Raw genomic sequence first — 27,164 nt, 5'->3', positions numbered from 1 at the left:
GCGGTGGTGAATGCTCTGTCAAATACAAATGTTATAGTCTGTCCTGCTGTTGATGAGTAAAATAAAAGTTTGGGTTATTTTTCTATTCACTAAGCATTATATTCCACTTTCAGGACTTGGTAAACAGCATTGTCTGCCAAACCTCACATCTTAAAGTTGTTGGAAACTATAACGTTACTCTGAAAAGTCAAGAGTGTTCGGTTTTGTGCATCATAAGAGTGTTTCGGGGGCAGCAGAATTCATTCTAGTTTGTAGCTTGTGAAGTTTCAAATTTGCCCTCTGAATTTTATTTCAAAGGCATTTGAGGTAAAGGGCAGAACTGTCTCTGATCACTAGGGCTTCACTTAAGATTCCAGTAGAGAATACTTCCTTACCTTTTAGGTCTCCTGATCAGAAGTTTGACCTGTTGGCATTTTCTGAGTTGTTATTCCTTAGTTTTTAGCACCTTTCCTATAAATCCATTTGAACCCCTTGGCAGCACTTTGAAGAAATGAACAATTCCAGGTAAGCGTGTGTCATGGCAAACGTTTGCTTTTGCATTTTCCTTTTCTGTTAAAAGAATACGAAGCAGAAAAAGGTGAGTGCTGCTAAAGCTTGTGTTGGCAGTTTTTTGGTGAATGCCAGTATTAAAAGCTGAGTATCACAACCAAACCCTTCTTATTGCTTCAGAGGAAAGGGCATGAGGTAGCAGTCTCATAATGAAGACAGTCCCCTTAGCAAGGTTAGGTGAAGGTATAAATGTCCCAGGCAATTTGTGAGAGTCAGTCCCTTAGGTGCTTTTATGAGGGCTGCAAATAAAGGCAGCTTCTGAAAATTCATTATTTGCTAGTAAGTCAGTGAGAAATCTCAGCTACATGCAGAAAAGCAAATGCTTTTGTATGGAGGTCAAAACAAGAACCTGGCTCTTGGCTTAGTTAATTTTCTCCTTCTGCTTGTTTCAGCAGCACATATAGAGACCATTTCCCAAGTGGAAGATGCAATTAAAACTTGTAAATGATGCATAAGAATGTCTTGTAGCATATACTGCACAACTGCAGTTATCACGAGTCATTGGCCACTGGGTTCAGTCTACAAATCAGTGTGTTCCCATGGACATCAGCAAGCTCTGCTTCATCAAAGTAAAAGGGGAAACACCTTCCAATCTCTGACTTGAATCCAAAAATCTTGTACATTAAATCACTTTATCTATACTGTACACACGCTTCTAGGTACTGTTTCCAATAATAACATTGACATATCCTTCTGTGCAAGTGTGGAACTGTGCTAAAAAGTAATGTCGAAGTTGAACATGGTTGCGCACATATTCAATATCTCACATTAAATGATTTCAAACTACCAAACCTTCCTGGGTTTTTCCCTTTCCTGCAGCATTTTTCCTGTTGACATCTTTCCTTTACTGTTTAGATCATCCCATTGTTGTTGTTTTTTTAATCTCAGTATGTTTGTTTTTAATTATTGCATTATATAATGCATTTAATTATTACATACACCAAATACTCTTTTCTCTCTTCATAGGTCTTCAAGACGTTACTGTAATCGGGTGTTTCACTGGGAATAGATTTGGAGAACAGGGATTTTTCTAAGTCAACGGTTTTGTTTTCTGTACCAAAGTCCCTGTTTTCCCCATATGATCTGACATGAGACTGAGTGTTAGCAATCATAGTTGTGTGAACTCATGGGTCTCCAATCCGAAATACAGAAACGTCAAACTATCTTTTCTGTTCAGGGCTCATAATCAAGTTCCAGATTGCATTTATTTAATAAGAGATTTGTTTTTCTTTTCGTATCATCCTTCTCTAATATTAAAAATAAACTACTTTCAGTAAAGCAAACAGAGACTAAGCGAAGCTTGTGTGATTTGGTAATTTATCAAGTGTGGCTGCCAGGGAATGAGACACAAGGCTTTCATCAGCTGCTTGAAAAATGTATGTTTGCTTTCATAATGGAGTTGGAGTGTAGGTGAGTGCATGAGGTAGAGTCCTGGCTTATCTCTTTACATAGAAAATGTTCTTAAGAAAACATGCTTATGTGTGCACAATCATAATTAGTAATGAAAGGCAATTTTTGAAAGAGGGGAAAAAGTCAAATGCAACTGAAAGGACTGCATGTTTATCCTGTTCTGTAGAAAGCATTACCTCAGACCTGAGCTAGTAAGAAAAGGCAGCAGAAAATTAGCAGAAGCTAGAATCCAGAGTGACTTGAGGGAGCAGCTTTTGTTTTGCTCTTTATTTCCAGTTCGAATATGAAAAATGCTAGACCATGGTGCATTGCTAACACAGGTCCATCTAGCTCCATTCCTTCTCTCTGGACTATGTCAAATTTGTACCACGGGGAATCTGACTGGATACAAGCAGCCTGTGTTAGTGTGACAGCAGCGTCAGTGGTCGTAATGTGCAACATGGAAACGTCAGAGGATGCAGAAAATGTGTCGTTCAAACTATTTCAAGAAGTAAAGATATTTTCTGAAAATGCAAGTTCTCGTAACCAACTTGCATTGCGGGATATGTATTGTTCTGGGCACGTCCGTGCTGGATAAGAGTAGAACAGTTCTAAAACATCAAGTTAATGGAATAACAGAGTGTACTTCTACTGCACCTGCACGGAATACTAATACTCTTCTTGCTGCTATTTATTCCCTGCAATTCACCTCCCATTATACATGGGGCTCTTATTTTACACGAAGCTTTCTGCGCATGGAACGGCATTTAAGTAGTTCTTTACACCGCACTGCAGAAACTGAGAGCAAATAACAGTATGTTTCAGATTTTACTGAACTTGGTATTTGCAGACATTTTTATGCTCTGTATAACTTTTTTAGTGGTGTGCCGTGAAAGGTTTTATATCAAGGCGCAACACTGCTGCCTATTTCTCTTCCTTTCAGCTGATATTTCGCAGTGAAGCAGCACTTTCAGTAGCACAAAGCTCTTCCAGCCTTTTGTAGATTGCATGGAACTTGTTTCTGTGTGACTTCCTCAAGCAGGGTTTTTGGAGGGAATTCTGGGTGAAAGAAGTGGTTAAAGATAGTGTACATTTCATTGTGACAGATGTCAAGGAAACCATTTTCCCATTGAGTATGATGATGTTAATTTATTTGAGTAAGTCTCTTTAGAAGAATTGTGAGTCAAGAAACACAGTACTAAGAGTCACTTTGTAAAAAAAAAAAACTCAGTCTTATTTTTGGCCTATTTTTTTTCTTAATGTTTTTCAATTCTACTGTAAAGCCTTTGGAAAGCAAAAGGTAGAACTGACATTTCCATTACAGAAAGGTAAACTTTCTCTTCAGTGAAACCTTCATGTTTTCCATTTCACTTCTTTCAGTGTAAACACAGATCAGATATTAAGTCCTCCAGCCCTTAACTGAAACCTCTTAAAGTTATTTGTACCGTAAGTATTCATCCAATCATAGGGTTTGGAAAAGACCTCTATAGATCATCGAGTTCAGCCCCTTTTTTTACTTGAAACAGATTACAACAAAAACTTCTTTATAGCATTAAACTTTCCGTTTATGGTTCTTCTACAAAATTGGAGCTGCAGGTTATAATGACACAGCATGTAAATACCGGATTACACTTATTGAAGCTAAGGAGATATGAAATGTTTTTGACATTTCCCAGAATAGCTGTGGTTGTGCTGTCTGAAAGATCGGATCTGGGTGGGAGCCACAGTGCCATAAGATGAGTAGGAAGAGGTACAGTCACAGAGATCTTGTTTTGTGCAGGTTTCATAGTTTACAGAAAGTCTTTGACATCTAATGTGCTGTTTCGGGAATGGATGCCCATTATTCCAATCCCAAACAATGATTCTGTAGTTAATAATTAGGTGTTAGTATCAGTGTAGGTCATTAGATACAGAAATTTGGTACTCCAGCTTTGTCACCTAAGGTACAACTTGCATTTGCAAGACGCTTTACTTTTATTTCGGAAGGCAAGTTCTTGAGACAAAGGAACACTTCACAGTAATCTTTGGTGACTGTATTGATTAATATCACCTCTGTAACCTCCTACACTGTGGGAAGCTGGGGTGACCTATAGTCAATTTAAGAAATAAACTGCAAATTTTGTGCTGAATATATTGTAATTCTGCACACATTATCCTTATGGGAAAGCAAAACATTGCTCTGTGCTAGTATCAGGTTTGCAGCTTGTTGTGTTAAAGCATCAGCTGCAGAATATTTAACAAAATTTTAGGGACAATGTTTAGTGGGCATGGTGGCGATGAGCTGACAATTGGATGGTTGATCTTAGTGGTCTTTTCCAACTTTAATGATTCTGTGATTCTTTGATTCTATTCTATGATCTATTGGTAGGTCTCGGTGTATTTGCATTGAAGGTCCACAGGAAGGTGAACCAACTCCTTTCCTTCCCATACACTCGCTCTTTGGAAACAGAATGTTGGTGATGTGTCATTAACTTGCTAAAGCTGTCATGCTCCTGAGTAAGTTGGCCCGTCCTGTTCAATATCTTTATCGATTTCTTGGATGAAGGCATTGTGTGCACCCTCAGTAAGTTTGCAGATGATGGTTTTGTGGGGAAATATTGGTGACAGGTGAACAGTTGGATTGGATGATCTTGGAGGTCTTTTCCAGCTGTGGTGATTCTATGATTCTCCTGCAGTTCATTCTGTTTACCTGCACAGTACTTTGTATTTTGCTTTTCTGAAGTTCTTTGAAACTCATAAAATTATCAGTTATTGGTGATTTTACCTTGCAGAGGTTTGAGTCTTGTTCTCTTTCTTTTTCTGACAAAGGAAATCTTGAGAAAACAACCAGCGTTTCTTCCTGCAAAGCTGGACGAGCACTGCATCCTTTTAAGGTTGTGAGGTGTGCATCCTTCATTGTAACTTCATTCCTTTCTTTGTTGCCTGCATTGCGTAGCAAGACAACAAATAAGAATGAAAGAGTGATTTGTTTTTGAAGTGTTGTGATTATACTTTGCTGTCTATGTTTGCTAAGCTTTGAGAATTCCTCCTGTTGTATATCCACACATATACATGTTTTTTTCCTTACAGGAAAAATAAAAGAAAGCTGGGAGTCAGTGAGAAGAAATATTCCATAGGAACTACTGGCTCTTGTACTCAGATCTTGTTAGTATATTGAACTGACAAATCTGTTTAACTTTTGCACGGATTTGCTTGTTTTGGAACATATTTACTGATCTTTGCTCCCTCTGTTTATGAAATGGTGACCTCATGCCCTTCCTTCATCACAATAGTGGCAGTCAGCTTCTTGGAAGGATAGGGAAAGGATGTTTCTAATTACTGTTTGCTTCATGCCAGTGCTGCTTTCAGGTGTTGATAATGATAAAGTAATAGTTTTGAGCCATCCTTTTCTTGACTGACCTTGTGTGTTTCTTTACTGAGTTGTGCAGTCAATTTATGGCCTCCAAAGATATAAGGGAAAGCAAGAGCCTAGAATGCACTGTGTTTTAAAGTCTCACGTTGCTCTAGGAACAGAGTGGAACAGTTAGTTGATGACTGACATTTACAATAAGCACCAATACACAAGTCTTAAAGTTCTCCCAGCTCAGAGTAGGTGTAAATGAGGGAGGTATGACAAATGTGAGTTAATTTTGTCTGTTGACAACCTTCTACGATCTACATGAAAACTGTTATGAAATCTTCCAGTAGAATTTATGTTAAAAAGTGGGGCTGTGGATGTAAATTTGGAGAGCCTGTGTATGGAAATTCAGGACCTGTGCATTCCTTTTTTAGGCATTGTGCTATTTATGGGTTGCCCTTGGGAAGACTCTGAAAGTGAGCTCACTGTTTCCATACAATGATAGGATGTTTAATCTCCTTTATACGTTGCATGTTATGTCATTGTAGGAAATTATTCAGAAAGTCAATATTATAGATGGATTCAAGGTAGGAAGGGCACAAAACTATGATTAACATACGTTGACTTAATTGTTCTGGAGCGTGGTAAGGGTTCATATGGGAACTTCAGTCACTGCTGCATGAAACAAAGTTAGATCATTGTTTGTTCTGGAGATGAATAAAGCTTGCGGGACTGTATATTTAACCTCAAGATTTTCATTGTTTGATTAGAGGTAAGGATATTATGAATCTGTGAAGAAGAATAAGCTGGCTAATGTGCTACTCTGAGCTGCTTTTTAATAGAGGAAAGCAGAAAACAAGTTTTTATCAAAGTGGAGGTTGCTGAGAGTTGTGGAGGATGGCAAGAGGCAATTTTATTGTGTTCCAGCTTAATGATGCAGTGCAGCAAAGATAGTGCTGAATCAGAGCTACTCTGTAGTCATTCATCAGGGTCAGGAGAAGAGTGTTCTTTGCGGTGGAAACATACTGTGCCCGAGCTCCAGGGGGGATGTTACTGACTGGTATGTGAATGTTCTTCCCGGACAATGCTGCACAAGAAATGGCAAGAAGAGATAAACAATTTGCTGCTCTTGGCACTTGGGTTCCAGCTGAAAGGGGCTGGAAAGACTGTTTCATTACACAGAGGTTTATCTTCCCACTGCAAATTGTTTACCAGGCTGACAAGTGCATGTAAACAAAGATGCTGAAGCAACGTGTAGGTTATTCCCTTTTTCCAGGAATCCCAGACAGTGCGTAATTCTAAGGAAGCATCTTAGTGCTCAGTGCACTTCATGAAATGGCTGTCTTAACTGTGAGCTTGTAAGCTCACATCATGCCTCAATTATTTTTTTATCAGCATTAAGAGGAAAAAAAACAAACTAGGGTCACAAATCATCTAAGTTCAAGCATAGTAGCAATAGTTTCGAAATCTGTACTGGGCCATATCTTACTCAGAGTTAAAAACAGCCCCTTCTGCCAAATCACTGTACAATTGGAAGTCACAGAGAGATGTACTGAAGATTTTAAAGTCCTTAGAGCAGGGTTGTAGAAGAAGGAGGCCATGTTGGCTCAAACAGATTGTTCTATCCAAATGTCTTTGCAAAAGATTTGTGTGGGTGGTTATATCTAGCCTTAGAGATTCCTAAGGAGCTCTCACTGAAGGAAAAGCGGAGTATTTTACCTGTACTCAGTCTTAAGAAACTTGTCTCTAGTAAAATAATAGAGCTTGCCCCTCTGTAGAGTCACTTACAGATGCTGACCAGATGAACTATGTAAACAAACAAGAAAGCAAGAGACTGATGACTTGCTGCCATTTACAGAAGAAAGCACTCAGAAATTGTTTTCTCTTTGGTAAAATTTTTTCCAAGTTACAAAAGTTGTGTAGAAAGTCGAAAGATCTGCTCATAAATTCAGGGCTGTGACTTGAAGGCTCATGCTACTCCTGAATATGCTGTTTGCCAGTTGCCTTCCTCATGTTGTATATATATAAAAAATAAAATAAGTACTTGGACCTCCCATTGCTCTGAAGAATGCAAACAGGGAACCTGGAGATATGTACCTGGGTGCTACGTCCTGTATCACTAATACTTCCCTGTGATGGGACTGGGAAGCAGCAGCATAGTAGTGTCATAGGTAAAAGGATTTATTTACCCTCTATTACTATCTATCAGTGTCATAATATCCAGCAGCATTAGCAACCAAAATGCGTGATGGAGTTGACTTAAACACCATCTGGTAGGTAGTTTCTTGACTGCAAGACAGATATGCAGAAGTCATGGCCATAAGGAATATTCAACAGAAGTGTTGTGAACAGCTCGTTTAAATCCTTATGGCATCCTAAATGTATGTGAGGGGAGACTGAGGAAGTACAATAGGCTAAATAGCAGCCTTCTATGCCCAATGTAAAATTCTTAAAATCAATTAAAAAGCATTCATGAGATTTTTTTTTTCCCATATCAGAATTGCAAGACTATACTAAAGCTTGTCAGGAAGCAAAGTACAGGGCTCTGAATCAGATTCACCCAAGGAAGAATAATAATAGCATGTGAGAACTCTGGAAACAAAGAATGGTAATTTAGCCCTCAGAGGAATAAAGAAGAGAGGAGAGAGAGGAGGAAAAAAAAACAATAACAAAAAACTAGAAAAAGAAGACATTTGCCAATAGTTCTATATCCTTTGTACTGAGGGACTATTTTCCCAGGCAGACTCACACAAGGGATACGTTTATGCTTTGCAAATTGTTCTGGAGACTATTGTCCCTTTAAAGTGAGATCCCATTCCAGGCATTTGCTTTCCACATTAGTACTTCTTATGCAAATGAAGAAATCTCTGCTTTTTGTAGTGGAACCTGGGGAGTCTGTTTTGTAATCAGAACAAATGCAGGAGGGAATCCTTAATGCTCACCACACCAGTTGTTCCGTGTGGTGCTTTTTCTGTTGCCAAAATACCTTTTCCTGAGTATTAGGAAGAGGCTGAGCTATCTGCTGAGCAGTGCTGGGAACAGAGACATCCCAAAGGCAGGATCATGTGTGGCTGTGTCAGAGCCTGAAAGATAGTTCTTGTACAGTAGGTCTCTTATTAGAGAACTTTAGGTGGGCTAATTGGTACTTTCTGATTGACTTACCCCAGTGCCAGACAACAGTGATAAAGCCACTTTTCTCACAAGGGTACTATAATGAGTAATGCTTTCTGAAGTGTTTAGATATGAGAAAGGTGAGGAGTGAAAATAAATGCAGGCTGGATTGAAATGCACTGTGTGCAGTCTGTGCTTATTTAGCTGTAGTAAATGAGCTGTAGCATATTATACAGAAGACCTGAAACTAGATCTTTTTATGTTATTAAAGTTATGTGTTTCTGGCTTTTCCCCCTAACCTTCTAATATGCTGTTGTTATGGCAACAGTGTTTCTATCAAGAGATTCATGTGAACTACTACACCTTTCTTGCACTTCTACCTGTTTTGGCAGTCTCAAGGTACTTAAATACGTCAGTTCTTGAGTTGTTTTTTTACAACCAGAGGGAATTTCATCATAGGTTTTGATCAGAAGTGTCCCAAATTCCCTACTCAAAGGGTGCTTTGACAAAATCATCATTTCTGCAAAGTGTTTTTGTTTCTTTTTTTTTTTTTAACATATTTCACAAATTGGAATTCTGTATTACCTATTGAGTGTCCCAAGGTCTGGACAAACAGGCCTCCACTGTAACTATTAATTACCATGGATGGGTGAAACTGGTATTGCGTTCACACAAAACTTATTGCAAAGGAATGTATTTCTTTTTGCTTATTCATACGTAATTTGACCTCCTGCATTCCTCTAAGGGAGAGCCTTTGAAGGGAGGAGGTGTCTTGTATCACATATGGGTGTCTGTGCTACCTGCTGATCCCTCACAACAATAACAGTGAAGTAGCACTGCAGCATAATAATGAAGTAGGCATGAGGATCCCTGAAGCAAATTGGTAGAGACTCTTAGAGACCACCTAGCCCAGCTCCCCTGTAATGAACACTTAAGCTTGGTTAGGTTGCTCAGTCACCCTCATGTCCCTGAATGTCTGCAGGGACAGGACATCCACCACATCTCTGGGCAACCTGTTCCCCAGTGCCTCACCACCCTTAGTGTAAAAATCTTCTTCCTTAAAAGCAATCTAAACCTGCCCTCTTTCACTGTGAAACCATTTCCTCTTGTACTGTCACAATAGACCCTGCTAAAGACTCTATCTTGTTCTTTCTTATAGCCCCTCTTTAGATACTGAAAGGTTGCTCTCAGGTCTCCTGAAGCCTTCTGTTCTCCAGGCAGAACAGTCCATGCTCTCTCAGCCCTCACAGGGAGGTTTTCCATCCCTGGGATCATTTCTGTGGCCCTCCTCTGGACACGCTCCAGCAGCTCCATGTCTCTCCTGCACTGAGCACTCCCCATCTGGACGCAGTGCTCCAGGTGAGGTCTCACAGCACAGAGCACAGGGGCAGATTCCCTCCCTCAGCCTGCTGACCACACTGCTTTGGATGCAGCCCAGGATGTGGTTGGCTCTGGGCTGTGAGGGCACAGTGCTGGCTCATGTCCAGCTGCCATCCACCAGTACTTGCAAGTACTTTTTGACTGGACTATGCTCTATCCTTATATCCCCCAGCTCATACTGATAGTGGGAGTTGCTGTAACCCACATGCAAGACCTTGCACTTAGATTTATAGAATCTCATAAGGTTCACTTGGGTCCACTGCTCAGCCAGTCTAGGTCTCTCTAGGTGGCATCCTGTCCCTCACGTGTGTTGGCTGCACCACACAGCTTCTTGGTGTCATCCACAAACTGCTGAGGGTGCCCTCAATCCCACTGTCAGTGTCACTGATGAAGGTGTTGAAGAGCACTGGTCCTAGTACTGACTCCTGAGGGACTCCTCTTATCACTGATCTCTATCTTGACACTGGGACATTGACCAATGCTACTCTCTGGGTATGATCTCACAACCAGTTCCTCGTCTATTGAAAAGTCCATTAATCAAATCCTTATCGTTCCAATTTGGAGAGAAGAATGTTATGTTTGACTGTGTCCTTACTGGAGTCCAAATAAAGGACATCAGTGACTCTTCCCTTGTCGAGCAGGACCTGACTGTGGTAAATCCATGCTGGTTATCCCATGTCACCTCTCCCTCTTCTATATGCATTGGCATAACTTCCAGGAGGATGTGCTTCATGATCTTCCATGACCCTCAGCCTCCTCCTTGTCTTTGATCTGCTCTTGCGAATTCTACCCACTGCATGTCACTGATGAATGGAAGGTGTAATTATTCAGAGGGGGAGAGTCATATATATACTCTCCCCCTCTGAATATATATATATATATGAGTGATATTTCTCTAGTTGGATGTATTATCTAGTGTTTCTTTATGAAGTACCTTCTGGGCAAATGTAGTAGAATTTTATGCATAGTTGTGTTATTGAAGTGTTCAGTATATTCAGTTACTTTGCCTCCTTGTGTTTTGAATCTTGTCTTTTTTTGCTCTGAACACCCCCATAACTTCATTTTCTTCCTGTAAAAATGGTTAGAAAGCACCTCATGAAGATGCATGAAATAAACCATTATCAAAACTTGACATATCTTTGTAACACTTCCTATTAAGCTGTGCCTTTGTACCTTGCTTCTCATATTGGTTTGGAGAATGTTTCTCAAGGTATATTTCCTCGTAACAAAGATGTGACAACCCCAGTGGGCTGTGACTGGAAATCCTGATATTTTTACTAATTAATTGTTTACTACAGCAGATCTTGGGCCATATTTACTTCAACAGTATGAAAAGCGTGAACTACATCCTGATGTTTGATAATGTGCTGATTTTTACAATACTAGTCTTAATGTAAATGTTAATGAAAGAGTAATCCTAGGATACTTTCATCCCACATTTCTTGAAACTGTTTGAAATCCTAGTTCTGGGCATGCCGAGGAATTCATGTATCTGTTGTCATTTGTAACACTGCAACGTGTAGGAAAGCTTCAAAGAAGAAATGTATTGTTTGTCTGCTGCCGTTAGGCTGTACATCTATATTGTAAAGTTTGATTCACTAGCAGTGAACAAGTTGATGAAAACAGTTGGTACTGTGGCCCCTACCTTGATTCTGTTTGATATTTGTGGAGTTTGTTGAGGTCTAGATTTAGCACAATCTTCTGGACCAAGTGGGCTTCAAAGCTGACCAAAGGGTCAGTTGTTGATTCAGACTCCTCTGCAGCAATAAGGCTTGGGAATTCTTTTGCTGAATGTGTTTAGTGGTGTTGCTGTTCAGTAGGCCTGAAATGGGAGCAGCAGTATTAAAAGCAGAATTTGATGTAAAGGTGCTCAGCCTGTATTTATCGAGTTTCCGTTGGAGCCATCTGAGGAAAGGGGATCAGCATGTATGGATGATTGCAATGGGGAAGATGAGGAGGCGACTGATCTTAAAACAATGTTTATCACTTTTAGTGTACTCTCTTTCTGAGGTATTTGCACTTATGTGCTTGCTTGGTAAGCTGTTCATCTGACGGATTACTTGATTGTTCCTTTCCCTTTTTGTCCCCTACCTATCTTCCTCCACCTAAGCATCTCATACTTTATTCTGTAACTTTGAACTCTGCTTTGTACTCCATCACGTATTGGTAAAACTTCTCATCATGGTGCTCTCAAATACCTTCAGCATACAAATGGGAAAGACAAAAAGGTGGAGAAGGGAAGCTAAGAGTCCATTTTTTTCTTCTCTTTTCTCAGTTATCATTGGGCTGCCTCCTAACGGTACAGAAATGCCACCAGACAAACTCCATCTTTACACCATGATGCTCTCTTTGAACAGATATGAAGAAGTTACTACTGACAATGCAGTGCATTCTGCCCACATTCCACATCTTTTTATGGGTTTTTTGTGGGTTAAGCTAAACCTTGTTTCTCTAAAAGTGAGTATAAAGATCATAACATGCTGTAATACTTTTTTGTCTTCATGGTCTCTTTTCCAGTTGCTCAGTGACTTCAGAAAATCTTTGTACTGCACAATAAGCAATTACCAAAAAAGAACCAGGACCTTTTTTAACCAATTAAATACAGTTCTGTCATCACTATTGACATTGAATAGCTAACCCAGCTGGTTTGCATTGCAGATTAATTCAATTTTCCACGGATGGGCTATAAATGTATAACAAGCTATATTATTCATATGTAAATATTCTTTTGATTAAATCCATCTTCATTTGCTAATGACCTGAAATTCTTTGATGTTTATTCTTCTGAAAGGTTATAGACCAGAATTTCAGTCGTGCTCCATTTTTTTTCAGTGGTTTTTATCTGCTTCTACAAAGTCTTTCATTTTTCATTCATTAAAATAACTATCAAAACAAGTTCCTGTAACTAAATAAGAGAAGTGTTTCCTATACGTCAAAGTTCATCCTTTACTTGATCAAAAATGCTGTTGTTATGGATTTTTGAATTAATTGGAATGCTTTTTCAAAAGGTTTTTGTTTCTTTTCTTTTTTTTTTTAGGTGAAAACTGAGATGAAGGTAATTCTGACTTCTAGAGAGAGGGCTCTTTCACATTCTTGCATGTTGCTCCCAAGCCTCTCATTAGTGTGCTGTCAGTTTTATAGCCAGAAGGTAGCTTCCTCCCAAAAGGAACCTGTGGGAACTCTGTTTGAAACTATAGCACTCATTTTATAGCTAGTAATTATACAGATAAACTTTCATGGTAGGCAGTAGAGATGACTTACAGGCTAATTGCCATCAGTTCTTAAGAAGTGTTTTAATTTTCTATTGCCTTCAGGACCTACTCTTTAAAAATTGACCTAAGGAATGTGTACACTCATTCTATGTGTTTCTATGTTTCTTGAGATGGCAACATTCTTGTATGCTGTGTCACCTACATCTTGTTGTGCTAGTGATATTAGGGCTGCACAGATCAGCTTCTTCTGTCGGCATCTATTGTTATCTGACCCTGTGTAGTTCACCTCACATCTAGTGCTAATGTGCTACAAGCAGCAAGGTATCATGTCTATCTGTGGCTGAAGGATGATCATGCTTCTGTGTAAAAGACCACCAGAAGGCAAAAAGGCTAAGAATATAATTCTTCTGATCTCAGAAGAAGCTCATCCTGATTTACATCCATGTAATGAAGAAAAAACTCAGACTCTGAATGTCTTAGGAGATATTATCCAATTAGAGAAAAGGTCGGGTTTGCACATTTGCTTTCTATAACAGTATATCTCTTCCTCAGTTTCTGTTGGTCAGACTTGTGTGTGAAATGCAAATAAGCGTGTGGAGGAGTGAAAGAGAATGTCATTTCTTGGAGCAAATTTGAGCTGGAATAGAAAATTTTGCTCTGAATATTTTAGGAGCAAAATTTTCTGTTAGTCACTTAGACCAATTATTGCTGTTCCAGCTGCCTTTCTCTCTTATTTACATCTCCCAAGCTTGCATGTAATGGTTAAAGGAATAACATTAGGCTATTGATGTTTTCAAAAGAGCAAGCAATGTGTGCATCCTCCTGCCTGAGATGGACGTGACCGTGCCAGTAATGGATGTGTTGTTATTACCGGACAGTTGTGTCTGATGGTTTATCCTGTGACAGCATAGGGATCACACTAGAAATTATTAGCTCTTCAAGTCTTCTTACAGAGAAACAGATAGAACTATTTTCGTATCCCAAACAATAAAGCACTCCATCATAGTCCTTTCCAGCTCAAACACTTCACAGGGAGAGACATTAAGACATTGAGTGTTGAACCTTAGTTGCATCTCTTAGCATCTTTCTAAAACAATTCCGTAATGCGATTTATGTTGCTACAACTGGTACGGTCTTATAGAAAAACACACCGTGTTTTCCAACTTAAGAGACTGGGAAGACTAATAAAGTAAATAAAACCAGATGTTCTAGTGAGGTGTAATTGAGGAGCTGTGAGGGAGACTCCTGAGAGAAAAGGTACAGAGCTAGCAGTGTCTGCTCTGCTACTAGCACTACCATTTGTCTGTATGATTGCACCCATATGATAGAGATAACTGCTTTTCTTATGTTGTTTCACTACCTGTTCCTACTGTCTCACTGTCTACAGCAAGTCTGTGCAGAGTCCTGAGTAAGGTAAGCTCTGTGTATATGCAAGACTGTAATCTGACCAGGGAGAAAAGGGTAGCAGATAATTAGGATTAGCTAAGTGCAAGTCTAAAGAGAAATTTCTTGCTGGTAAGACTCATGTATGGCCTTGGATAATGCTGGAAAACAGCTTGGCTTTTAGGTAGCAGTCAAGACAAAAATATTGGAAGGAGCCTTTTTGTCTGGGTAGCAACCAGAAAATTGATTAAATTTATCCATTAAAGTAGATTCTTGCTTTGTTATTTAAATTACCATGTAATGATCAAAGTGTGAAGTAGGACTAGACAAAGTGCTCTGGCTGAAGCTGCGTATTGGCTTGGATACATGTGCTCAGTACAGTGCATTGCCTCAGAAATGTCCCTAGCCTAGCTGTAGTCCTGATGTATTCTCATGGCATAATGATATCATCTCATGTACATAAACCAGTATGCTATCCAAGTGCAAACTGGTACTATGCTGACATGGCCATTCAATTTCCTAAAGTCCTATGGCCTTTGGTTTTACTTTGGTGCTGGTGTTAAGGAGAGTTGTTAGCTTCTGGTGTATACCACAAGGAGGAATAGAACATTCCTGTTTTTGGGTGTTTTTTCCTTTTTCTGATATCTACTTGAGTTCGTATTTCTGTCTGCTAACATTTTTACTCCATTACTTATTCTTTTTATTGTTCTTATTCTATGCTTATTGTTCTGCAGCTCCCTGTTTCATTCAAATTTGCTATACGTGGTCATTTTGCTTATGTTAGATATTATTTCTTCATTTGCTACACCAAAAACCAGTTTTGTTCAGGTTTGCATTTCTTTAACTGGCCATTGGTGAATTTTTTATTACTGTGGAGTCTCTGGTGACAAGACTGCCCCATTTTTTATCATCCCATGGCTCTATATCTACACAACATCCTCTGTCTATGCTTCTCTGATGGCATATCAGGTTGTGTGTCTCTGTGCAGCACTGGTATGTCTGAGTCATAGAACTATGGCAGCATCATATGGAGGTAAAACAGATTAACCATAGACACCGAGTCAATTAAGAGACTTTGTGTTACAGCTACGCAAAACTAATACTAAATCACAATCGAGATAATTTCAGATAAATCAAGCCTGGTATGTCTCAGTTCTGGGGCTATGAGAACTTGTACAAAGTTTATAGCATTCTACTATTGCAGCAAAATCATATCACAGGGCTAATTTGTTGGATGTTGTTGTCATGAACTGCACAAACCAAGCAGGTAAGCTGTAAAGTTTTCCTGCTCTGAGATCTCTCTAGTTGTGATAAGACCAGATCTTTTTTAGTTCTTTTCTTGTTTGCTATGGCTGGCTATGCTAAACTAGGACAACTGTTCAAAGGTATTTTGACTATTGTATGTTCTTATAACTGAAAACACCCATGAGAGGGTAACTTTAGTATTTCAACTGTGATTCCATAACATAGTAATTTAAATCTGTAAAACATTAATTTCCACTGTGGTGTCATTGTTGATGATTACTCATCTGATCACCAGGGTTTCCTGAAACAGGTATGTTCCTAAGAAAAAAAATATATATATCATTAAAGACCTTAAAGCTCTCTTGTGCCTTCTGTCGAAGTGAATTTTCGGGCTAGGAAAAGGTTTACAGGGCTGACTCTCTTGCAGTGCTTCTTCCTAGAATTACTTCTCTTTCTGCTGGCTGCTGCTGCATGCTGTGAAGGGTCCAAACTCGAACTCTTGTCTATAAATGCATAAAGCAAACATTTCTAGACTATTTTTAATCTGAGAAACATTAGAATTTACCCCAGAAACAACATATAAAATTATACAAGGGGAAATATGAAGGTATGGTGTTAAAAAACAGGCTTCCTTTAAAGTTCATCAATCATCTTTCCTTATAGGCTGGTCTACCTCCTGAAGCATTGAGTTCCGTAGCTATTCTGAAAGTAGAAAGTTTCTTGATACACTGTATTTAAGAAACATACCAAAATGGACAGAAAAACCCAGAGTATGGAACAACAAAAGGAACTACTGGCTTTGTTGAGAGGTTACAATTTGTTTTGTATGGGGCCGAAGAAGAGCAGCAGCTTTTAGGTGTAGCAGCCAGAATGATGTGGCTTTATTCTTTCTTAACACAATATCAAGTCTATGTAAGCTATGTTAGAGACATGCTGATGGCCAACTCTCGTGAGCTGTTTTATTGCACAGGGAATCTGAATGCTTTCTTGAGTCATTAATCATAGAATCATAGAATCACCAAGGTTGGGAAAGACCTGAAAGATCATCCAGTCCTATTACCAATAGCTCACACTAATCCATGTCCCTCAACACAACATCCAGTCTTTTCTTGAACACCCCCATGGTCGGTGGCTCCACCACCTCCCTGTGCAGTTCATTCCAGTGCCTGACCCTTTCTGAGAAGTAATACCTCCTAATGTCCAGCCTGAATCTCCCCTGCCGTAGCTTGAAACCATTCCCTCTAGTCCTATCACTAATGATGCAAGAGAAGAGGCCGACTCCCAGCTCACTACGACCTCCCTTCAGGAAGTTATAGAGAGCTATAAGGTCTCCCCTGAGCCTCCTCTTCTCCAGGCTGAACATTCCCAGCTCCTTCAGCCTCTCCTCATACGGCCTGTGCTCCAGACCCCTCATCAACTTTGCTACCCTTCTTTGAACACGTTCTGGGGCCTCGATGTCTTTCTTGCAGTGAGGGGCCCAAAACTGGACACAGTACTCGAGGTGCGGCCTCACCAGTGCTGAGTACAGGGGAGCGATCACCTCTCTGCTCCTGCTGGCAGCACTGTTTTTGATGCAAGCCAGGATGCCATTGGCCTTCTTGGCCACCCGGGCACACTGCTGGCTCATGTTCAGCCAAGCATCAATCAATACCCCCAGGTCCATTTCCTCTACGCAGTCTTCCAGCCACTTCGCCCTAAGCCTGTAGCTCTGCCTGGGGTTGTTGTAGCTGAAGTGCAGGACGTGGCATTTGGTCTTGTTGAACCTCATCCCATTGGCTTCAGTCCAGCTCTCCAGCCTGTCCAGATCCCTCTGTAGGGCTTTTTCTCAGGCTTCTCTGAGCAATTTCATCGCTGCCCGTCTGAACTATTAGTAATGGAAAGTAATCAATGGGCCTAACCAGCTTAGGGAGTTTCCTGGTCATGTCCCTGACCCGGGCCCCAGGAAGGCAGCACACCTCCTGATGGCATGGGTCCAGACTACATATGGAGCCCTCCATTCCTCTAAGAAGGGAGTCCCCCACCACAACCACACTTCTTACTTTCCTAGCAGATGAAGTCTTAAGGTGTGGGGGTGGCCACCTTGCCTTAGGCTCCCTTTTAGGCAGTTCCTCCATCCTCTCTTCACTCACCTCCTCTTTGATTTCCAACACCTGATACCTGTTGCTTAGAGGGAACGGTGGACACGAGGTAGGCAGGCAGGGGGAGCACCCATGATGCTGAGTCGGGACTCTCTTCCAACCCTCCTCATCAGTCAGGACTGTCCTCCTGTGACTGGGCAGGGGGTCCACCACTTTTCTGGGTGTTTCCCCATGGTCCTCTTCCTTCTGGGATGCCAGAGTCACTCCACCAGTGAATCTCCCTCTCAGCACTGTTGCTGGCTCCAAAAGTGTCTAAAAAGAGCTTTTTTGGTTGCTTTTTTTCACTTCAGATTCCTTGCCCAGTGCAGTTTTGCCTGCTTTGAGGCTAGTCACTGTAGCAAATTAGCCTGTATATTCTGTTATTAATACATAATACTAAGACACAAGTGAAAAAATTGCTTCTGCTGTTTCGAGGCTTGCTAAAACTGGGCCATAATGAACCCTGAAGTAGGGTTATGAATTTTCTTCTCTATAACCAAGCCTGCAATAACCACATCAGAGAAAAACTGAGGTTGCTGTTCTGTCCTGGTGTCATGTCAACCTAAATCTGTGGGAGCTCTTCCATATTGTCCTGCCCAGCCTGGCTAAGCACTTTCCAGAAGAGCTTATCAATCTTTACCTATTTGACTCTTACTACAGGTTCCGAAGGCAGTTTCAAGTCTGACACACATGCTATTTTTTCTGTATTCATTTTTAACACAAAGTAGAACTTTTCATTTTTCTCTTAGGCTGTATTGTGTCAGTGTGATAGGAGAACCTAGCAACATCTCTGCAACATCAATAATTAGGGAGATTTCTTACTTTTGTTTGCCTTACTGTGGAGTTTTAGAAAACAAAATCCACTAGTTTATTCTCCCCCTACTTCCCCACCACCACCTCCAATAAGAGGAAACATGCTGGTATTAATTCCTGTTAGAGAAATGGGACAAGGAAGTATTGTAGGCTGGAAAGACTATTTTTATATCATTCTTTTGGCAAATGCAGTACTTACAGTGACCAATGATTTCATTTATAAACAGAAGTGACTAAAACTCTAATCTTTCACAGCACTTTAGAAATGTTGGGATTGGGGAATGTCAGAAGCTGCCATTTTATTTGTGGGAAATGGTCTGTGTTGAACTTCCAAGTTATGTAAGTGAATCTGAGGAACACTGTTAGTATCAAATACCCTTAAGAGGGCGCTTGCTCACCACCACATTTGTTTTGAACTCATCTATTGTAATTAATGGGATTTAAAAACATTTTTTCTGCTGCACCAGTTTAACATTTGACTGAAGTGTGTTTGGGCCAGTTATGGTTACTGGCATCGATAGTTACAAGGCATGTAACAATATTGCATTAAGTAGGCTTAATTGGCATAATCATCCTGTCAATTTATAGGAGTGTAATTTCCACCTGAAACAGCAGGTTCAAAGCAGTTCCCCACCTCATAAAAGAAAGAGCTTTGCCTTAGCTGGATTCTGGTTTGATCTGAATTTTTCTTTGGCTCTGCCTTTGCTTTTCTGTCATAGTCACTAGCAGTAGTATAATTCCATGCTTCATCCTCTGCAGTCAACTTGTTTGAATAAGATATCACATGTATGTAGGTGCAGTGGAAGACTCTGAAGAGTACAGAATATGAATGTCTTGCTTGCATTAAAAAGCCAGTATTGGTTGTGCACATTAATGCAAGGATGTAGAGAATGGATCTGTATTTTAGCTATATAGCTCCTAAACTAATGCTTGATCACAAATAAAACAGTATTTACCAGTAGATCTCTTAGTCTTAATGCCACACTGAACATTAGGAAGTGACTGGTGAATACTTGGCATCAGTATTACTGGTCAGTGCTAATATAACCCTAGTTGTAATTTAAATTACGTAGTACTTATGTGAAATAAATGAACACAGAGTTTACATATGGCATTGTCTGGAGTGAAAGGAGAGGGTGGTTTGTTTTTGTTGTTTTGCTTTCTCTCCCATCATTCATATATAACATTTTTTTGTGAACCTAGAAGTGTTATGGAGCGTTTTCTTACTGTTTAACCAGAGACAGCTCATCTGTGTCAATAGAGCTGAGTTCTTCCATTCCAATTTATGATCTGACCCTCTGCTTCAATTTTAAAGCCTTGATTTTCCAATTCTAATTCATTCTTTTCCTATGAATCTGAAGGAGTCAGAACATGTCTCGGTAGCCTATGCATAAACATTAAGGTTGTGTATAGGATACACAGAGAAAGATCAGCTAATCACCTTACAGATTTGGTTTGCAACAACACATAATCTTGTGGTGATTAATATCTAAAGCTTACATTGTCAATTTATAAAGGCAACACCAGTTAACATTTTGAGTTGTATTGAGTGCACATGCTCTCATAAAGCTCTGTGGTAGTGCAGTCATATAAGCAATGACAGTGCTCTTAACGTTATTTCTAAGCAGCAATCGAGGTTGATTTTTAAGTGAAATTTGGAAGTGAAATTCAGGCAGTGTGGTATTCTTCAGCTGAACCCAGCTAACTTATTCCAGTGGCGTATAGCAGGGATCTGTCTCCAAGGCTTTGTAATTGCTTTCCATTTCTTCTTAGCCTTTGTTTAATATTCATCTAGACCGGTGTTATTAAGAAGCCTGTATTCCTAGCATAACATTTAATTTTCTTATCACTGGACAGGATATAGATTCTGATACTGGAATAAGATGATCTTCTTTTAGGAGATTATGAAATATTGCTTTGCCCCTGTATCACCAGGTAGCTGGAGCAGTCTCATGAAATAAGCACTATCTCTCATGCCTGAGGTTAATTGAGGAAGACATTTAATTACTTTTTTATAGACCAATAGGATTGCTGTGCTTTTTTTGTTTTTTAAAGCCCATGGTCAATTTGTTGAATGCTTTGGTACCAAAGCTGATGAAAACAGCTCTTTTTTTTTTCTTTAAATAAAAACGTCTATTTTATATACACAAATCAAACGTTTCTGCATCTATTCTACTTGACAAAGGGGGGAGGGCTACAAAATAAATGGAAATGTTTTGATGTTTATATCTTCTTAGAAGAATCGATTCTGGAGTTTCAGCACAAAGTAACTTTTACATCCCTTGTCTTTATGTTTTGTTCCTAGTGCTGGAGGGATCTTGGGTCTTCTGGGTGTCATTGTTCTTGCAGGTGCCACTTTGTGAAACAGTTGTGTTACTGGTACTTGGTGAACTACTGTGACAAAGCTGCTTCTTTCCTGCCACAAACTAAACAGGAAATTTAGGAAAACACGAGTTTCCAGGCTCAGCAAATCAAGTGGAGAGACCACAGGTTTTCTTAGTGGTCCAAGCAGAGATGATTCTGAAGAAAGCTGTCATCATTACCACTAGCAAGTATGAACTCCCAGCACAGCTCAAACTGCTGTTAGAGTATCTTCTATCTGTTCTAGTTGCTTGTGTTGCTAAAAGGTCAGACGCCTCCTATGCAGGCTGACTTAAAACAACGTCTGTACTTGATCTACTGGATCTCAGGTTGTGCGTCAAATGAGAGCTACAAGAGGTTGTTTGCAAAACTCTGAAGTAATATACACTTTAGCTTATGCAGATTTTGCCTTTGAGGATTATTTATAGAGAGGAGTTTAGCAAAACAGAGCATAAATAAATAACGTAATGATACTAATGATGGAGTTGCTCAGACATTGATTACAGCTTCATTAAGCAAAATTACTCACTGTGATCTCTGCGCTACAAATTAGGCTTTGACAACTTGACCCGTTCTCTGTTTTAATGCAGTGAACTAGAAAAAGAAATTGCTAAAGTAGAACACACACACACACACACACTAAAATTCTAACACTTTGTAAAATATTTATTTAAAATTATTTAAAAAAAAAAAAAAATCATCCTCGTTTCTCTGGTTTATTCCACATAGGCACGTAAAATAGTTTTGAAGAGGAATATTATTATATTAAAAACTCAGGGAATCCTTATTTCTCTTCTTTCCTTTTTAATTCCCAAGTCATAAGAAATCAGAGAAACATAATATCACCAAGGTTGGAAAACACCTCCAAGATCATCTGGTCCAACTGTCCACCTACCACCAAGGTCCCATCTCAGTACAACATCTAAATGACTCTTGAACCAACACCTCTGTGGGCAGCCTGTGTCACTGCCTCACTGCTATTCCTAGAAGAAATTTTTCCTGATATCCAGCCTGAAATCTGTCCAGATCACAGTTCTTTTTCACAAAGTCTAGTAGTCAATTCTGCAATTATTTCTAAGGAACTCTGTGCCTTATGGAGATCTACAAACAGAACCAGAGACGCAGATCTTCTGTATCAGCAAATGCTGTTTCAAAGTGGAATTTGCCAGCGTGTGTGATAAATTAACCTCAGAATGAATGCTTTAAACAGAAACCAACACTTGAGCAATGCAGTCCCAGTTTCTAAAACTTATGGTCTGCAATATAATCCAGAAGTGTGACCAAAAAAGCTGACCTTGTTTAACAGTGCGGAATCCCAGCAATAACTGCTGAGCTTCTTCTAAAATAGATGGAATGCTGTCCATCTCACATGAGATTCTCTCCATAGGAGGTGCGAAGGAATGAGTTACAAACATCAGGATATGATGTTACTGTAGCTGGACAAGCTTTTTAGAGGGCTCAGCTTTATAAAATATGTTTTCACAAATGGTGGGGCTGGTTTTCATACTGATTAAAATATATCAGGATGACATGTGTTTTTTTTATCTCATGTGATCCAAATGTCAGCCTTCCTTATAGAGGTCAGTTTGTTAAGGTCTTCATAACTGAGTAAACTATTAAGAAAATTTGAGAGAGATAGGGAAAATATACGATATAAGATAAGAACAGGATCATGAATCTGGATTTTTTTTCCCTTTTCTTTCAATCCTACTTATTAAATGTCTGGCATTGAATAATTGGTAGAAATTTCACCTGATTTTGGTATGTTTAGTTAAACTTGTTTTACCATAATAGTCTGCTGTTAATTGTTTTTCCGGAAAGTAGCCAGAAAAGCCATACTGTGTCTCAGTGAGAGTAGATTCACAGTGTCAGTCAAGTGCTGTTGCTCTGAGCTGCTCTTTATTTATAGTATTCTTTCTGCTTTTCCACTGTACCAGCCCTCAGTATGTCAGCTGGGTATCAAATTGTTGTATTAGTAGAAAAGCTGTAGTAAGAAATACCAGCACAAAGGTGATAAACACCTCCACACAAATTACCCTCAGCGTTAATCACTTGGGCTTTGTGAGAAGCAGCACACTGAAATGTTTCTGAAATAATCATAGTCTGCCTTCAGCTTTTTAAAAATAGCCCCCCAAACATGCATAAACATCAGATGCTGTGAAACACACCTCCCCTGCTAACTGTTTGCAGTTCCTATTAACAGGGATTTACGCAGTTAAGTCACTTGAATGCCTCCTAGCATTGTGTGTACTGCTTATAAATGTGTGTTGTCAGATGTATGGATAAACCTTTTTCTCATGTTATCAGCATTTCCCCTTTATCATCTGCTATGACTGAAGTGGAAGTTTTCATTATTATTGTTAGATTCCTTACAACAGAGTCAGCCTTAAAGTTCCAGGGCAGATACATCACAAACACCAGAGTGGAGAACTTTCAGTCTCAAGATGATGGAGAAACCTTCAGCAGCTTCCTCTTATCTCTTTGTTAAAGTTGGAATCCACTGAACATGCAGAGTAGAGCAGTGGCCTTTTTATCATTCTTCTTCCCTCTTGCAGAAGCATATTTTACAATAATAATGCAGAGTAACTGTTTTGGTACATCTGAAGCATACATCTGGGGCCTGTGTACAGTGTCTAAAGGGTGTATAAAAGATACTTGAGTGAAGACTTCATTGGGCTTGGCATTGTGACCAGGCAAAATTGGCTTTCTGTGTTACACCAGCAGTGGTTTTTCCTCTAGAGAATATCTGAACCAGACTAACGGTATCAAGAACAGTGGGATCGGCTGTATCCTGACACTGGTGGGTTTTCATCACAGTTGTATTTATTTTACTTTTTATCTGCTCTGCATGTTATGGGGGGTTCTTTTTTTAGACTTCTGGGCTATTTTGTTTGCTTCTTGCCCAAGTTTTGAGCTTTTCCTTGCAAGAAACAAATCGAATTTCTTACATTGTCTCTTAACTCCAAGAGCTTCATCTTGAAATCAGCACCAAAGATATAAAGTGGAGACCCCAAAGTGTGCAGTGACAAGTATTTTATCTACGTCCTTCAATATTTAGATCAGATTTATTAACTGTGACCACCTCCGTTTCCCAGAATCCCTAATTTACTTATATGCTTCTTTCATTCCACCCTTATAACCCAATTTCATACTTAATACCATTTTTCCTCATTCTGTGCTTTCCAGCCTTACACTGCATGCAGTCTTATGGTTAGATGTGTATTCATACATTTCAGTTTGTAGTAGGACTCTTCAACTTAACCTATGTTCCATGAGAAATTTCTCCCTTGTGCTCAGTCTCTGCAATGCTACTACATTCAGATCTGATCAGCTAATGGGTGTAGATTTTGGACAAACAAAACTAGCACAGAAAGTGTAATTAACAGCTTCTGAGAGTTTCTCAAATTGGTTTATAATGGGCTGCATGAAGTCACCTTATTTTCTTAGAAGAGACAAATCGTAATGTCATGGAATCATGGAATGGTGTGAGTTGGGAGTTAACCTTATCTATTGCCAACCTCTCTGCAGGACTGCCAAGAACTAGACTGGGTTATGCAAGGCCCCATCCAACTTAATCTTGAATGACTCCAGGGATGGGACATCCACCGCTTCTCTGGGCAACCTTTGCCAGTGTTACACTGAATTATTAATTTATTCTCTGAATAAAGAATTTCTTCTTAATATCTGATCTAAATCTCTCCACTTTTAGTTTAAAGCCATACCCCCTTGTCTTATCATTGTCAGATGATGTAAAAAGTCAGTTTCTATCTTATTTGTAAGCTCCTTTTAAATACTGAAAGGCTGCAATCAGGTCTTCTCTTCCTATTCTCTTCTGTCTCTGCCTTTCTTCATAGGAGCAGTGCTCCAGCCCTCTGATCATCTTTGTGGCCTCCTCTGGACCTGCTCCAACAGCTCCGTGTTTTTCCTGTGCTGAGGGACTCAAATTTGAACATAGTACTGCAGGTACTGCAGGTGGGGCCTCATGAGGACAGAGTAGAGGGGAACAATGCCCTCCCTTGCCCTGCTGACACCCCCCTTTTGAGTGCAGCCTGCAATGCTGTTGGCCTTCCAGGCTTCATACTTACATTGCTGGCTCATGCCAAACACTTTGTCCACCATAACTCCCAAGTTATTCTCTGCAGGGCTGCTCTCAATGAGTTCTTCTCCCAGTCTGTACACATATAGGGAATAGCCTCAACCCACATGCAATACTTTGAACTTGGTCTTGTTGAACCTGATCAGGTTTATGTGATTGTGCTTTTCAAGCTGGTACAGATCCCTGTGGATGACATCCCTTCCTTCTGTCAAATCAACTGCAGCACTCAGCTTGGTGTCATCAGCAAACTTGTTGGAAGGCAAACTCAGTCCCTGTGTCTGTGTCATTGATGTTGAAGAGCACTGGTCCAAAAACAGAAGCTTGAGGAACACCACTTGTGTCTGGCCTCCGCCTGAATGTAGAACTGTTGACCACAACCTTCAGGCTGTGATCATCCAACCAATTCCTTACCCACCATGTTGTCCAACCACTGAATCTGTTTCTCTTCAGCTCAGTGATAAGGATGTTGTATGGGGACATGTTAAAGGCCAAGATGAGTCAAGATCTTTTTATTTTATTCTCTGGCTGTAGAACTGACTGAATGTTACAAACCTAGCCTGATCTTACTGTTCTTAGAACAGTACTGCAGAAGCTATGACTGTGAGGTACCCGAAACTTATATAAAGTTTATGCTTGTTACTAATTCTTTAGCTGTGATGTGGAAGCTGTCAGTCTCTCTTGTGATGCTGACATACACCTCCTAGAAGCTAGAGTCACACTGCTCAAACTTCCCCTCATGCCTTGTCACTGAACAGCCATTCTGACAGAGGCTTTCAATCACTGTCAGCCAGGCTTGGATTTAGAGGTGAAAACCTCTGCTGTCTATCAGTTTATTTTTATAACAATAGCAGCAGGGATGAAATAAGGACCTGCTCTTCCATTTGCCTTTCCCACAGCTTCTTGCAGTTCAGTGGCAGATAGAATGTAGGCTACCTATTCTCATCCCAGCTCCTCCCTGGAGTGGTGCTGCCCAGGGATGCTCTTCTCACACTGTCGCTGCTACAGTTGGCCTTAATAGCTGTGAATCCCCGACATACCCAGCAAGAGAGGCCTTTAATCATTGAGTTGAGATATTACTGTCAGTAAGGCGTAGATATTTTTTTAAACTCTTTTTCTACCAATGTCTGCAGCAGCCACTAGCATTTTAAAAAAGCCTGTATTTGGCCATCACATAACAGGACTTACCTCTAAGAACTGAAATAATACTCATGTTTTGCTTAAAATCTAACCAAAATTGCTGCAGACGGTGTTTAAAAATGACATTTATTATGACGTTTTGCTAAACAGCAGATGTGTTTTTGCTCAAGCATGTAAATGTCAAGGAGCTGAGCACCTAGCAACCAGTTTGCAAGATATTTTCAGCATGCAGAGAAGGTTTGCGAAGCCTTTTGGCAGATGTACATTCCTTCGTGCTCAGTAAGTGTCCCAGCTGTAGCCTTGGGCAGCCGAACTGTCTTCTTCATCTTTTGCTTAATTAATGATCCACCTAGGAAACAATATTGCAGCATTACAGAAGAGGTGTTCTCCAACCAGGTGTTTTCTAGCTAGCCGAGGTCTATGAAACCACTCTAGAGAACTTATGCAGGGAGGGTGGTGAGTTAACAACCTCTTGATGTTAGATCCTTATATCATATTAAGAATGAAGATTTAATGATCCTTCAGTGCACTCTTCTCTCCAAAGGCAGGATCTGTGTCCCTCCTGATGAGAGTTCCTTTCCCCCACTCTAATAAAAATAAACCAAAAAAAAACCCCACAAAAATATTTTTTCTTTTGTGTAGATTTAATCCTGACCATTTTGCCTGTATTCTCTATGGACATGGAGACCACTGAGGTCTGCATGAACTGCTGTTGTGATCCAGAGCAAAGGTCTGTTCCAGCAGCAGTCAAAGCCATGCATACATGACACTGCTATCAGAAAAAAAATCATGGCCAGACCCATTTTAGCTCACAGGATTTTCTGAGCCATTTCTGGTTTCTCTGGTCATCAAATTGCAACGGATTGTTCTTCCATGTGGTTTGATTTTTCTCTCACTGCGATCATTTGTCACCTATTTGAATGCTTTTACATATCATGTCCTTTTCCAGATGACTCCTCTGTAGGTTGAACATTAATTTCATCTTCTTTCAGAGGTCATTTCTTCTAGAATTCTGATCATTTTCTAAGTGATCC

Source organism: Excalfactoria chinensis, chromosome 3, assembly GCF_039878825.1.
Source record: "Excalfactoria chinensis isolate bCotChi1 chromosome 3, bCotChi1.hap2, whole genome shotgun sequence".
In the NCBI taxonomy this organism is placed as follows: Eukaryota; Metazoa; Chordata; class Aves; order Galliformes; family Phasianidae; genus Excalfactoria; species Excalfactoria chinensis.
Note: the sequence above shows the minus strand (reverse complement) of the source record.